Source organism: Chrysemys picta, chromosome 22 (assembly GCF_011386835.1).
Source record: "Chrysemys picta bellii isolate R12L10 chromosome 22, ASM1138683v2, whole genome shotgun sequence".
Classification (NCBI taxonomy): Eukaryota; Metazoa; Chordata; order Testudines; family Emydidae; genus Chrysemys; species Chrysemys picta.
Window position 1 is genome coordinate 16,185,598 of NC_088812.1, and position 6,000 is coordinate 16,191,597.

Sequence of the window (6,000 nt, forward strand, 5' to 3'; positions counted from 1 at the left end):
TCTGGGGTCTCCACGGCTGAAGAGAGAGGGAACGGCAGGGTAAACCCCAAGGGCCGCAGGACCCAGGCAATCGGGGACGGCCCTGCCAGCGTGGGGGGGGGGGGGCTGGTAAATCCCCCCAACTTAGAATCATAGAATCATAGAATAGCAGGGTTGGAAGGGACCTCAGGAGGTCATCTAGTCCAACCTCCTGCCAAAGCAGGACCAATCCCCAACTAAACTTCTGTCAGGAGCCTTCTCTGAGTCCTGGTGTTGGGGCTTCCCATCCTGGGGGGTCCTGGGGGGTCAGGATGGGCCCCAAGGAACCTGCTGCTGTGGGAGACCTCCGGCCTGGGGCTGCCAGGGTCACTTGCTAGGAATTTAGCACTGGCCAAAATAACCAGAGGGGAACAGCGGGGGAATTCAAATCCCTCCACAACCTGTCCCGATGCCAGAGCCAGCCCCCCAATCCTCTGCCCTGCCAGGCCAGAGCCAGCCCCCCCATCCCCCTGCTCTCCCCCAAGGCCAGAGCCAGCCCGCCATCCCCCTACTTTCCCCCTTGCCAGAACCAGCCCCCACAATCTCTCTGCTCCCTGCAGGCCAGAGCGAGCCCCCCATCCCCCTGCCCTCCACCTCAGGCCAGAGGCAGACCCCCACCCCCTGCTCCCCCAGCCAGCCAGGCGCCCCCAGGCCGGGCTGCAAACTGTTTTCAATTCTATCTTTCAGCACAGAGCGAATTTCCTGTAGCCGGGCTCTAAATGCCACATTCCAGTCCAAACAGGTTGGAATTGTTACCAGAGCCGTGTAACCTAATCCCCCTTCCCCCAGGCCCACGGCGGCGGCGGGGGGGGGGGGGGGGGGTAAGGGGATGGAGGGGGCACACCCATACCCCACGGGGACTGCGGGCTTATCCCTCCACAGAGGGCCCAGCATTGTGTGTCCTGCCTCTTGCCTTTTGGCTGCTTTATCCCCACCCTAGCCCCGGAGAGCCTGCACTCAGAGCAGCGGAGTCCCAAAACCCCCGTCAGTCCAGGTGGACCCCCGCGATGGAACGGGGAGGGGGCGGGCGCTGCCTAGGTTTGGACAGTCTCCAAAGCCAGGGGGCGGGGGGCCAGCAGAGTGTGCATCTCACATTCATTTTTCTTAAAAAAGGAAAACAACAGCAACCCTACAACGTTGGGCCTCTAAGCAACCCTACAATAACAAACCAGCATGTGGAGCCCTCTAGCCCTGAGCAGCTCTAAAATAACAAATTTGTATGTACAGATTGGTGCTAAGAAGCAACCCTACAGCAACATACTAGTACACCCAGCTCCAGCACTCACAAGAGACCCAACAATAACAAACCAGCACGGCAGAGTATGCAACTTCCAAGCAATCTTTCTTCCCTCTGGGTTTTGGGGGACAAGGGGGGGGGTGTTTCTACAGGATTTAAGTTTAAGTTGCCAGCCCTTCAAGTTATATCAATAACCTTCCAAGCATGACCACAAGCCACTGCCTGAGTCTGCAGCCAGCCAGCCAAAAGCAGTAACTCAAACTGCTCCCTTTTGATGTGCTGTTAACTCTGGAACTTAATGATGAAACAGCCCGAGAAATACCACAGGTGCCGAGTTTCCAGGCAACTCCCAGAGTTCAGCAGCATCCCCCAGGATACACGAAAACCAGGAACTTTCTAGGGGAGACATTTTAAACTGATAGCATATTTCATTCACTGCTTTGTTTCTCTTGTGCAAATTGTGGTGTGAGTGGCAACAAGCCCCTATATATTACGGGTGAGGAGCAGAGCTGTCGATGTGTGCAATGCTGCCCTCTACTGGACACAGTCAGAACTGCCCAGCTGTGTGCCAAAGGCCCTGTACTGTTATTGGCTGCGGGGGATGCGCCGATAGCTCAAGCCGTAGAAGGCAGCGTTATACTAGAACAGGATTAGGTTCTTTCCCGGCTGCTGTACCGTCTCCATGAGGTCTTTAGTGATAAATCAGGCTAGACAGTGAGCCCCCTGGAGAGAAAGGTTTCCACTGGGCACTGTTCAGCCCATCCAGCAAAAGGATGAGACTCGGGGAAGCAGCCACATGAGCTGGTGGCCAAGCAACAGAGTGGGCCCCAGGACACCTAGGTTCTGCTGCTGACCTGGTGTCCACACATCTTTCCAGTCTCATCCTGAAACGCACAGAGATACACACCCCAGCCCTTTGCTTCTGGCTGACAGATGGGACCCTTCCCCACCCTCACCCCCTTCCCTCCTCGGTGCCCTGCCCTGCCAATGGGCACGACCCTATTTCCGCTCTGCACCTTCTCTGGCTGCCTTCCTTGGCTCCAGCCCCCTGTTCAGATCCTTTCCCCCTCCCCTGGATATCAGCTCCCCATCTACCACCTGTCTAATTCCCCCTGCTCCTAGGATGCGGGCTCTGGCTAGTCCCCAGCTCCCCACCCAGGGCCGGCGCTTCCATTTAGCCGACCTAGGGCGCCAGGATTTGGGGGGGCGGCAATTCGGCGGCGGGGGGGGTCTTTCCGCGCTCCAGGTCTTCGGCAGCAATTCTGTGGTGGGTCCTTCATTTGCTCTGGGCCCCGGCGCCGAAGTGCCCCGAAGACCGGGAGCATGGAAGGACACCCTCCCAGCCCCGCCGCAGAATTGACGACAACGATCGGGAGTGTGGAAGGACTCCCGCCTAGGGCGCCAAAAACCCTGGTGCCGCTCCTGTCCCCACCCAACACCCCAGACACTGCCCTTGCCCAGTGCTTGGAGCGTACAGCTGGGCTAGAGATGGCGTAGGTGGCACATACACTCCTGGGATCCCCTCTTCTATCACCACCACCCTCAGCAGGGTGTGCCACAAGGGGCACACCCTCGCTTGCCTCACTCCTCCCAGCCCCACATAGTGCTGCCAGGAAGGCAGAGCTGCCCCCGAGCTGGGCCCTGCTGCCCTGGACTGTGCTGGTCCCATGCAGGGCACAGATTGCATGGGCAGGGGAGCAGCACCTTCCGCTGGCACTTGCTGCCCAGAAACCTTTGCAAGCTCAGGCAGAAATCCTCAGCGGCCAGGAACCAGAGATGGCAAAGTGACACTCCAACAACACCACTAGCATTGGTGACCCGGTGCAGCGTGCACAGCACCTTGCACACCAGGGCCCCGATCACAGCTGGGGCCCCTCGGCATGACTGTAGCAATGGTTATAATACTGGGGTGTGGATCTCAGGGCCTTGCTGATCAGCTCCCATTGCGGGAGAAAGCAGTAACACAGAGAACTGGGTACTTTACTTAGTGCAACTTGCATATGCTTCCTTCGTCAGGCCTGGAACAGAGGCGGTCACAAACGGCACACAGGCAATCCCCTCTGCAATAAATCTCAGCCCCAACCCCAAAGCCCAGTTCCTAGCGAGCAAGTCTGTCTCAAGAATAATTAACCCTGGTTAGAGAGATTAGGGCAGGGAGCAAACCGGGCCGCAGCCAAAGTTTACTAAGGAGGGGGCCTAGATCGAGGGTTTTCATGGGCTCCCGGATGCCATGGTAGCCATCCCAGCCCCTCCAGGTCCCACTCGCTCTCCTGCCCCCCCATGCATGTGCGCAGTTCACAGGGAATGACACATGGAGGCAGAAACGTCAGCCCCCCCCCCCCACACACACACACATACAGTATTTCCATTGTGGGGAGCACTAGCCCTCAAAACCACCCAGTTCTGCCGTCCCTGGGCACGACTGAGCCTGGCATAGCACAGAGAACAGACCCAGCTGCAGGGTGTGGGGTGCTGCCTCTGCCATCTGTGGCCAGGGGGCAGCCTCCTTGCACCCTGGGCACAAACTGTCTCTTGCTGCTTGCAACAGCTCCCTGGTGGGTGCATGTGCATCCCCCCCCAAAAACTAAACAATAGGGTGTCTCTTCCAAGGCGGAGCACTGCCCGCAGGCTAAGAACTAGCACAACTATGCAACAGCACCACCTGGTGACTCCCACCGTAACAGCAAAAAGGAACAGGCCTGTTTCTTTCTGCCCCAGCTTCTGCCAAACAGAACTAGGGCCTCCCACCAAAACCTCAGCTCTGAGCCCCCAAGTTCCACAGGGGTTCAGAACTAGGGGCAAAGCTGGTGGCTGGCCCCATGGACCGAACCAATGCCCCTGCATTTAATTGCCTGAAAACACTCGGGGTCCCACACTCCATGCCCCTCTCCCGCACCCCTTGATCTCACCCCGGGGAGCAGCCTTTTGCCCAGGCTGATGCATGGGGGAGCTCCTGACTCCAGCATCCCTGTCCCTTCCCCCAAGGGAGACAATCTCATCTCCATGACAGACAGGCCAAGTGGACGATTAGAGGCTCATGAATTTTAACCCTCTGCATTTTTTTCCTTCTTTACAATAAGACAATAGGGGATTTGAGACCTCGCCCTGTGACTCCCCTCCCGCCTGGGAGATCAGCAGAGAGACAAAGGAGGGGAGGGTAAGGTGATTATATCTCAATTGCAGGCTTTTATTTACCTGAAAGTAACCCATAAACACACAGGGAGGCGCCTTTGAGAGGCATGGGAATGTGTGTGTGTATCTCTACATCAGTGGAGTTGATTGTGAGTCTGCAAGAGAGTGTGTCTGTGTGGATCGTTGTTTGTGTGGGTGCAGAGACGGGAGAGCATGTGTGTGCTTGACTGAGTGCGTGTGCACAGCCCCGGGTGAGAATGTTTGGTTTTAATTCTGGGTGCACCGTCCCAGGTGAGAGCGTCTCGATTTGATACTGGGTGCACCGTCCCGGTGAGCGCGTCTCGATTTAATTCTGGGCCCTCTTCCACACCAGCAGATCTGGGACAGGGAAGGCCCCTCCCTCACCAGCATCTGACCCATGGGACCCAACTCCTGCCTAGAAACCCAACCCATGCAATATTCCAGAAGCCACCCGCAGGCCCCGGGGCAGGGACAATGCTCAGCTGACCCCAGGAATTAGAGTGCTAGAGGGCAGATGCCTTGGGGTCCGGGTGGGGTTAGACAGCAGTTCCCAGGCTACATGGGGGGCAAAGGGAGTGGGGAAATTCCATGTGAATGGGATCTCATCCCATGCAGGCCTGGGTGAGCGCGCCCCTCCCCCCGTCTTGCTGTGAAGACTGGGAACTGAGAGCTCAGACTGCACTGGCCACCTGCAGGGCCGGAGAAAGCACGTCCCTGGGGCGGCACATTGTAAGGGGCGGCATTCCGGCCAATCTTGGGGCGGCCAGCCCACCCCTGAAGGGGCACGGACCCCGACCCGGGGGGCAGGAACTAGTGATCCCCGCTGCTCATCGTGCCACCGGGCTCCCCGGGACGCGCCACTCCCCGCAGCCTGCACCGGCCTCCGCCTCCCGCGCCGCTCTGAGCCCGGCCCGGCCGAGCCGCCTTTAAAGGAGCGACTGAGCCAGCACCTCCTGCAGCCCCCGGGCACTGGAAGGAAAGAGGGTTCTGCGGCGGCCCGGCGGGCAGCAGAGGCAGGGAGGGAGGGTTCTGCGGCGGCCTGGCAGGCACCGGAGGGAGGGAGGATTCTGCGGCGGCCTGGCGGGCAGCGCAGGGGTGGGCCCCACTGATCCCGGTGCCGTTTGCACTGTGCCGAGCCCCGCTGCAATGCCTGCCCCACGCGGAGGTCGCAGACCCCAGCCAGCGCTGCCTGTGTTGGCCCCCTTGGAGCCTGCCCGGCCGGGAGAGGCACCCCAAGGCCGGAGGGGGGAGCCCCTCTCGCCCGGCGGCAAGCGGACTGCAGCACCTGGCTGCCCACGGGCGGAGGGAGAGGGCGGGTGCCGCCCTTCACCCCCCTGCAAGCCGCCTTGACCGCCCTCCACGCGCTCCCTGCGGCTGCCGTTTTTGTTTTTTTTTCTTGCTTTGGCAGTCCGGCCGCCTTTTTTTTTTTTTTTTTTTTTTTGCCTGGGGCGGCAAAAAAGCTAGAGCCAGCCCTGGCCCCCTGGCTTCCAGGGGGTCCATGGCTAAGCTGCAGACAGGAGTCACCAACCCACAGATCAGAGCTCTCCTGCCCCCCGCTGCCATCTCTTGCTAAGCAGGCAAGAGCGGGGTAT